Source organism: Stegastes partitus, unplaced genomic scaffold, assembly GCF_000690725.1.
Source record: "Stegastes partitus isolate 25-593 unplaced genomic scaffold, Stegastes_partitus-1.0.2 Scaffold269, whole genome shotgun sequence".
Lineage (NCBI taxonomy): Eukaryota > Metazoa > Chordata > Actinopteri > Pomacentridae > Stegastes > Stegastes partitus.
In genome coordinates, this window is record NW_007578000.1 from 189,261 (window position 1) to 198,525 (window position 9,265).

Here is a 9,265-nt window from a genome sequence, read left to right on the forward strand (position 1 = left end):
AGGTTAGTTTTAGATTGTAGCTACCTTGCGATTGACTGTATCAACATGTATAGCGTCCTTTACTTCTAAGACGGATCCACCACTTGTTTGTTATGACCGGTTTAAAAAAACAAAATGAGCAACGCCAACCCTGAGGCATCACAACGGCAGTCGACAAACCACTGCCGGAAATCACATGAATGAAGAACACATATTAGTTCACTCAATTAATTTTTCTTTACCTTGTTTTATTTGTATTTATTGTCATGTTTTCCTACCACAAAAGCTAAATGCTCATTAACCTGCAGGGTTAACAGAGTTTGTCCCTCTATCCTATAACTGAAGCTCTTCATTGGCAGCATCCACAAACTCCTATAAAATAACTGAAAGAGGTAAATAAAAAGTGTATTGACTTGCTATTCAGTTACGACCCTGCAGCTACTTTCTTTTTAGTTTTTCACCTTAAATGGCTCATCTGCAAAAAGTAAAACCACAGAAGGAGACAAATGTCACTCCAGTGCCACTGTAAGCAGCGAAATCCCTCTTTTAAATGTTACATCCTGATTTCCTTGACGCTTGTGTCACTCTTCAGTTCCAGTGTGTTGCCGGAACAGCCACTCAAAGTCTGCCTGCATTAATCCAGGTGTGTGTATGTGTGTCATGCACCACTCGTCTTTCTCCAGCGAGGGTTTAAAGAGGGATTGAATTAGAGGAAGGACAGCTTTCAAGTAGGGATTAGGCTAAAGCTGGGTCTCGGGGGGTCATTATTCAATAGCCAGTGAGTGGCATCAGGACCCCTAAAACCCAGCAGAGAACAGGCAGAGAGTGACTACTCCATCTGTAATGAAAGAAGAAGAGCGCCGGCCGTGTGTGTGTGTGTGTGTGTGTGAGTGTGTGCCCAGTGCTGCATTGTTATTGGACAGTTGGGGATAACAGCAGCAATAACTTTGCAAAAACCTTCTTTGACAGTTCGACATTAGGACTCAAACACACCAAGCTGACCTCAGTGACCTGCTGACATCCAGCGCTTACTGACAAAATGCAAGAGAGGAAATATCTGAGAATTTCACCTCAAAAATGAAAGACCCAACTTCAACTCTGCAGCCTAAGAACTGCTCTAATGTTTTTACACCAGTGCCGATTTGGCAAGCGTTATATTAGTGTAGAACTTTTTTTTTTTTTTTTAACCCTTTTTACGAGCAAAAATGAGCTCCACTCAGAGGATGCAACATGTGGGAGGGATGCTCTTTCTCAGAGTTCAGCTTCCCACTGCAGGCGCCCCTGACAAACCAGTAGGAGTCACTACCACAGTGACATTTCCACACTGTGGCTTTTCTTGTTATTCTCATAGATTAATCGTAGCGACTGGACTTCCTTCAGTTCCTTGAAGACGTTTCACCTCTCATCCAAGAGGCTTCATCAGTTCTGACTGACTAGTAGGGAGTAGCTTTTCTTGTTGGAACTCATGCACCCATTTAGCCATATTTTGTTCAAAACAAATGTGTGTGGAATACACTGAACGTGCATATGGACAGTGGAGAAATGGATTTTGTTACAGTGGTGGCTTTAGTGTTTTTCTCAGTTTAGATCCTCAAATCTATTCCACTCAATTTTCAATCCAAGCTTACATAAACCAGACTGGTCTATATAACAAAACAAGCTTAACTTTATAATCAGCAGAAAACATAGATTGTGAATCAGCTCAGTATTAGTGTAGCTGCTAATTTGCTCAAATCGTTTAGCCAGTTTACCGTCTGATACCATGTCTGCCATAAGTCACATCTTCATCCACCCTTTGACTGGGTTTGAAAGGTGCTAAAAGAAGTAAATAGTAAGTAAGCAGTAAATGTTATTTAATGCAGAAGTTGAGTGAAGTGACACCCCAACAGTAGCACCAGTTATTAACTGAGCCAGAGGAAGATTTTTCCCGCTAACGTTATTACAGTTTAACTGTTCACAATGCCCAGACATCCCATTAGACATGCTCATCGGTGCTCCTGTGGTTTTCCGGCCGCTGAGCTGCTTCTGTTTAGCCAGCTTCCACACCAGTGTAGACAACTAACACTGAATGGTGACGCTATAATGAAATGAAATTAAATGAAAAATACTTTATTTATCCCAGAAGGGAAATTAATATAAGGTGAAGTAGTAACCAGGTTAAGATGTAGGTTTAGTATTTGAAAACATGACAAGACCAAATCTACACATCCGAGGTATTTGTATTTGTACTAGAATAGCACACATTGCTGAACATTATTGCACATCTATTTCACATTGGTGAGGTTTAATGCACACATATTTTAGTGCATTTACGGGGATCAGTAGTGGAATTATGTTTTCTGTAAAATTGTTCTATTTCTACTCTGCTGCACTTCTGAAGGAATTTTTGTACTTCCTCTGCTCCTTGATGTATCTGGCTTTAGTTACCAGTACAAATTCTTTTCTTTCTTTCTTTTTGCATAGAAAAGATATGAAAAGCTTAAAAAATTTGACCATTTGTTATAAACTGAACCAAATTTCATGGCTCAAGCTTCTCACCAGTGAGGATTTACTAACTTTCTATGTAATAACTTCAGTAATTTTAGTTTATTTATTAACAACTTGGAGGTTTAGGCTGTTGATCGAATAAATCAAGTATTATAAAGGTGTCCAACTGGACTCTGGGTGCTTGTCATGGAGAGTTCTCATCATATTCAGAATTTGATTTGAAAAAAGTTGATTGAAGATGTCCATATTTATTTACTCATAATGAAATCAGGCTTATAAAAATATTTGAATACTTCCTGCACCGTTGATTAAATACAATCCATTTGATTAGTAAATTAATGTTTAACAAGTACTGCTTGATGCTACTTCTCTTCTGTTCAGTCTTCATAGCGAACATTTAAATGAATTTGGACACGATTGCACAACAGTTCTTCACAAGTTTAGCTGCTGTTTCATGTAAACGTAATGCTGAGTAACGTGTTTACTGCTGTGGGGAAACCGATAAGAGTCGACAATGTCACAAAACCTACTGAAGTAGCGAAGTGGCTCAATTTCAACAAATGAGTGTATTTTTAAATCTGTTTATCACTTCACACTCTTGTTTCAAAACTGCACCATTAAATATCTTTACAGTTTAATAAGCAAGGTTGCATTAGAAGACGTTTTTTAAACATTTTTCATAATAATAAAATGTGATTAAGAATGGCATGTTCAACTGTTCAAGAATACAACCTTCACACTTTAACTAAACTACACTACACCTCAAACTATATCCACCAAAATGTAGGCAATTCCTGATCTTACAAAATCAAGGAGGACAGCAGTATCAAAGCAGGAAGGAATAAAACAAAGTGCAGGAGCACCTGAGGATGGTCGACTGGATCTCTTTTAGCTGATGCGGTGAATTCAGGTCTTTCAGAATTTTTTGTGCTACAGTGCAACTTGACTGAGGCAGCAGAGAGTGGGCTTAGAGCAGGATCAGACAGAAAACCCTTGGCTCCTCGCTCCTTATTGTCTGTTGCTTTTGTTGGGATCTTCCCAAGACGCCGGTCTCTTGTTATTCCACATCACGTTAAGAGCTCAGACATCCCACCGTCTTTAGTTTCACACGGATGGAACCGATCTCGAGAGTTGCCACTTGTTAAAAAAAATCCACAGAGGTAAGGTCGGGTAGTGGTGCAGCTGTACTACATTTCTAGAAACACATGATTTGATCCTTGTGTGGTCACGTAGAAAGTGTATACTTGAAAATGTCCCCATTAAAGTAAATCAATATGCTGTATTCGGTTTGGGCCATTTATAGGCCAGATACTGCAAATGTGGTCAGCAGAGAGGTTTCATCTTACCCTTCTGTCTTTGGTTCAGTTAGGGGCTGTGGATTAGGGAAACTTTCACTATAAACTAAATCCAAAGGTGATGTGATAAAAAAAAAGAAAAATGTAGGCGTGAATATTAAAAAACCAAATAGTAGTACACAAACTGATCAAACTACTCTTTCCCCCACCTTGAATCTCATTTTGTCTGTTTTTTAGAAAGATTACGCAAAAAAACACAAATATCACGAAACGTGGTGGAGAGGTGAAGCACGGGCACAGGAAGGAACCATTAAAGTTTGGTACGGATCTAGATTACTTTGTAAAAACTGCAAGGCAAGGCAGTGGCCTTGGCTGAGGATGAGTTCTATAAGTGCCCTTCAAGTTGTATCAGTGAAGATTATCAGAAGTGCAGTGCTGCTCACAAGACCTAATGATATCCTTCGATGTGTTTTTGCTGAGTTACTATATGCCTTTAATCCTTAAGTGCAGAGAAGACGTCCACTTGGGAGTGGACACACAAACTCTCCATGAGTCCACCTGATGCCTGATGCCGCTCACTCTCACTTGTCCTCTGTTCAGAAAGGCAAGCAGTCAATCAAGTGTAAACTTCCAAATGGGATCCTAGTTATTAAATTAAAAGATTATCATTGTTATAAAAAGCTAGCTGTTTGGAACATTTTATTGATCTGCTGTTTCACAAAATATGTCAGGAGCAACAACGACAGAACAAGAGACAAACACAAAGTGAAGAAGCTTTTTGATTGAGGTGCCTGGAGAAATGTAATTACTTAAAATACAGGCAATTATCTTTTGCTGGCTATCTTTGGTAAATTAAAAAACATTCCAAAAAGACAAAAGTTTTAAAATGGCAAAAGTAAAAGAAAAAAAAAGCGTAAAAGAACTTAGTACCAACCATTTCCCTATTTGTGTTGTCTGTCTTTGAACATTCTCACCGTTGGTTCCTCTAAGTGGCAAGTGAAGAGGAAACTGAGCGTGGGGAAGTGAGAAGATAGTAATCAAGCTGTTAACACTGATACAGCCAGGACTTTGCATTGTCATTGCTCCATTCGGGTCGAATTCACACACACACACACACACAAATGCACCACAAACACTACCCAGAAATGCAAAAACCAACAACAAAAAAAAATAGATGTTATAGTTTTCTTACGCTTATATTTCAGTGTTTTAAGTATAGAACAACAGGCTTCAGTCATTACTTGATTATAGATTGTCTTGATATGGAGACAGATTATCAGCTGCAGTTAAAGCACCTGCTACACAGCAGTCGTCTTCCTTTTGTGTCCTGAGCTCCATCACAGTTGTCATCTGTCATTATTTGATGGGGTATTATTTCTTTCAACTGGTGTTAAGTAGTAGTAAGAATTATCAGTGTTCAGGAAATCATAAATAGATCTAAGTTTTAGTTGTTTGGTGGAGAAGCTGAACTATAGCATCCATGTGCTTATGTCTTACAAAGGATAGTGTAATGTAAATATATACAGGCTTTAAACCAAGACTTGCATTCTGTTGATACAGTGATAAAACTCATCAACTTTTCTTCTACATTTGCTTGACAAAATCTGACAAGATATACAAGTAGAAATAAAGTTAAGCAAAAAACTGAAAGTACTGCAGTGAGAGTTCGACTAATTGCATCATCAACATGGTCAATCATGCGCCCATATATGGTCAAAATATATGTGGAAAAACAATGCTTTAGAATGGCTGCATGTCATGGATGTTTCCATAAGGAGTCACATTCACCATCGAACAGTTTCTGTCCTGGCCATTGATCAGGGGACCAACTTTTAGCCCTTGCAGAGCTGCTTATAAGGTCATGGGAGTTGGCCCATCTGGTCTACATGTGTTTTGTGGACTTAGTGAAGCCATACGAACCTGTCCCAAGAAAGCAATTGCTATGAGAAATTCGGTTCTTGTACGACCAATGAGAGCTGTGCTTGTACTCTTGCCACAAAGTCAAACAGTGTTGGACTCCACCAAACCTGCCTCTTGTGTCCAGTCTTGTTTCTAATATTCATGGACAGGATCTCAAGGCATAGTGGGATTGCGGAGGGAGTCCGGTTTGGAAACGTCACGTCTCCGCTTTTGCAAATACGTGGTTCTGTTGTTTTCAGTAACTTTCAGTCCACACTGGGACAGTTTGCAGCACAATGTGAAGCAGCTGGGATGAGAGTTCACACCTCCAAATCTGAGGCCATGGTTCTCTGCTGGTCATCAGTAGATTGCTTCCTCTGGGTTGGGGATGAGTCACCCCAAATGGAGGAGTTTGAGTATCTTGGGATCTTGTTCACAAGTAACAGGAAAACAGAGAGTGAGATGAATGGATGCAGCGTCAACAGTAACTTGGTCTTTGTACTGGACCGTCCTGGTGAGCAGGGAGCTGAGCCAGAAGACAAAGCTGATTTACCCGTTGATCTACTTTCCGACCCTCACTTATGCTGATGAACTCTGTGTAGTGACAGAAAGAATGAGAGTGCAGAAACAGGCGGCTGACATGAGTTTAAACCTTGGCAGGTTGAGTCTTCAACAGAGCATAGGGTAAGAAACTCAGACATCTGGAGATAGTTTGGAATAGAATCGCTGCTTCTTTACATCAAAAGGAGCCGGTTATGGTGTTTGGGCATCTGATTAGGATCTCCTGGGTGCTTTCCTTTGGTGTTTTCGCAGTATGTTCAGCTGGCAGGAAACCCCGGAGTAGAGCCACTGAAGAGATTACATATCTCATCTGGCCTAGGAATGCCTCTGAATTCCCAGGAGGAACTAGAAAATGTTACTGAAGAGACGGACATCTGGATACACATAATTATGACCTGATTCTGGGAGAGTGGAAGAAAACAGATGGATGAATATTCTCCCACCCAGCCACCTGGACATTACAACATGTCAAAAAGAAGATGCTAAGAAACTGAAAAAAAAAACTCATATCACACTCAAAAATAGGATACCTTTAAGAGAAACTACATGAGCATTTGGACAAATTAACAGAATCTAATGATGCATGTGGCACAGGAATGCATTTAAAATAAAATATTATATAGTGAAAAAGGCTGGTTTTCATAACAAGCAAAAGAAGTAAATAGAAGCAGCTTGTCTGAGCAAACAGAGTGAAAAATGAGGTATCTCAAACATTCTCTCATAAGGTGATTATATAATGCTTGTTTTTTTTTATTATTATTATTATTTCTGCAACACTAACTCACAGTGAAAGTAATGAATACATTTGTCCCTGATGAACAGAAAGACAATATTTATTGGTACCTTGAATGTATATGTAAAGTTCAGTATCAGCTTTGTGCATCTTTACATATATTCTCAAACTCCAGCAAGCTGCATAGAATAGAATAGAATAGAATAGAATAGAATAGAATAGAATAGAATAGTGCTTCCATTGTCATCATACACAAAGTGCAATGAAATTAAAAGACAACTCCAGAGGTACAAAAGTGTAAAAGTAAAAGACAAATAAGAATATACACATATATTTACAAAAGGAACCAGTAGGAAGTATATACAGCACAGTATACACAAAATATTCATCTAATTATCATTTTTAATAATAATTTAAAAATCAAGAGGCAAAGTCCATTTTTTCAAACAGAACATATGTTTTCTGAGTTGTGATGTGAAGCAGAGTAGGTAGACCTGTTTTGTGTAAAGTCATGAAGGTGAAACCCACAGGGCAGTGTCTGTGCAATAACTATGAATCAGGTCTGGCACTGACCACCTATCCTAACCACTTCTTTTTACACAGTTTTAACGATTATGTAACTGACTACAATTGTGTAACTCCTGTATCTCTGCTCACCACTGTTCACATGAAAGTTCACTGAAATGTAAACAGAAACTGCTTGGATCGAATACAAAGTGTGTGTGTGTGTGTGTGTTGTCCAAAAGACGTGTATCTAAAGTAAGTGATAGAATAGGAGAGTCTCTGCTGTCTCCCAGCATGTAAACCAGTTTTCACCGGCCATGTTATCTTCAAGGATGTGCATTGTGCTCAGTAGAAAGATACAAAACAGAATCATAGGCTCAGTGGAAAAATACAGATTCAGAAAACATAAAAGCTTGAAACATAATTAATTATGACAAAGGCATGCACAATAGTTGTACATATAATAAATAACAATCGAATGCAGAGACAGTTATTTAACAACATGCTAAGGAGTTGTTACAGTTGTCTTACAATTACAACTGGCCCTTTGAGGGCAAACATATTGCTTATGTGGCCTTGGATGAAAATGAGTTTGACACACCTGCTCTAGATCCTTAAACCAATGTTACCTGGGAGAGACTCTTATTTAGAAGTTTAACCCAGCAGATATGGAGCCGCTAAACACCCCATGGCTGATGGATGTTGGTCTGAGACATAGTGGAACATGTATCAAGGCTTTGTCAATATCATTAGTAACAGCTGTGTTATCTTAAAGTTGCTGTTCGATGTGTCCTGCTTGTAGAGCACACAATGGCTGTGTCCAAAATATAGGATGTTCGCTATTTTGTAGTGCTGTCCGAATATAAAGTTACAATTGTTACACCCTATATAGTACACTCAAACTGTCCCACAATGCAACATGAAAAGTAGTGTCCAGCCGATGGTCACTAACCAAGCAATATGTCCCATCATGCATCGCGCGAATGAAATGAACGTAAGTGCCAAAACTTTGAATTTGATTTTAACTGTTTCTTAGCCATGCAATAAATGAATATAATGTGTTTGGACCACGCTGCTACAGCACAAATCACGGCTAGCAAGCAGCGTAATTCACAACTCGAGCAGTGTCCGAAATGTTACTTTGCCGTGACGCTCCCCACATAGTACACTGTGTAGTGGTCCCTAGACAGGGAGCAGGGAGTGAGTCGATGACTTTTGGATGCAGTCAATAACGTTATGGATTGCTGATGGAGGCAGCCATGTTTGTAGTCCTTTGTTCTCCGTCAAGTATCAATCGGCTTCAGTGGTAGATTTCATTTGATAACCCATTTGGCCCAAATGCAATATTACCCTATGGTCATGCCCTTTTGCAATACTACAAAATGTTGTGTAATTATTAAGTTCTCTTCGACCTGCATGTATATATAAAGAGATGAACCAGCTGGAACACATAGCAGTCTGTAAACCTCTCATCTCTCTGATTGACAAGATCAGTTCAGTGGAAAGGTAAGAACTACGCATTCAATTTACTTGAAAATAAGACAAAGTAGCTGCAATATATAAATTATAGTGGGTTTTTTTTTTATTTTAAATTATGAGTTTAACCAGGGCTGCAAGGTGGCTCAGTGGTTAGCACCGTTGTCTCGCAGTGAGAAGGTCACCGGTTTGCGTCCCATTGAGGACACCTGGGATCTTTCTGCATGGAGTCTCCATGTTCTCCCCGTGCAGTGTGGGTTCTCTCCGGGTTCTCCAGTTTCCTCCCACAGTCCAAAAACATGTTGAGGTTAATTGGTGATTCTAAATTGTC

At 39.3% G+C, this 9,265-nt stretch overlaps 3 protein-coding genes across 3 annotated transcripts in view; 2 read left to right on the forward strand and 1 right to left on the reverse strand.

Moving 5' to 3' along the window:
• The window catches only part of LOC103357708 (exostosin-1-like), a 360,610-nt gene that overhangs the window by 134,958 nt on the left and 216,387 nt on the right, over positions 1–9,265 (reverse strand). The gene's annotated exons all lie outside the window — the stretch shown is intronic.
• Positions 4,637–9,265, forward strand: part of LOC103357705 (dicentracin-like) — a 29,028-nt gene continuing 24,399 nt past the window's right edge. Inside the window, exon 1 of the mRNA XM_008282371.1 lies at positions 4,637–4,652. The gene's annotated coding sequence lies outside the window, so the exon portion shown is untranslated. The remainder of the gene's footprint in view (positions 4,653–9,265) is intronic.
• Positions 8,908–9,265, forward strand: part of LOC103357706 (pleurocidin-like peptide WF3) — a 15,120-nt gene continuing 14,762 nt past the window's right edge. Inside the window, exon 1 of the mRNA XM_008282373.1 lies at positions 8,908–8,964. The gene's annotated coding sequence lies outside the window, so the exon portion shown is untranslated. The remainder of the gene's footprint in view (positions 8,965–9,265) is intronic.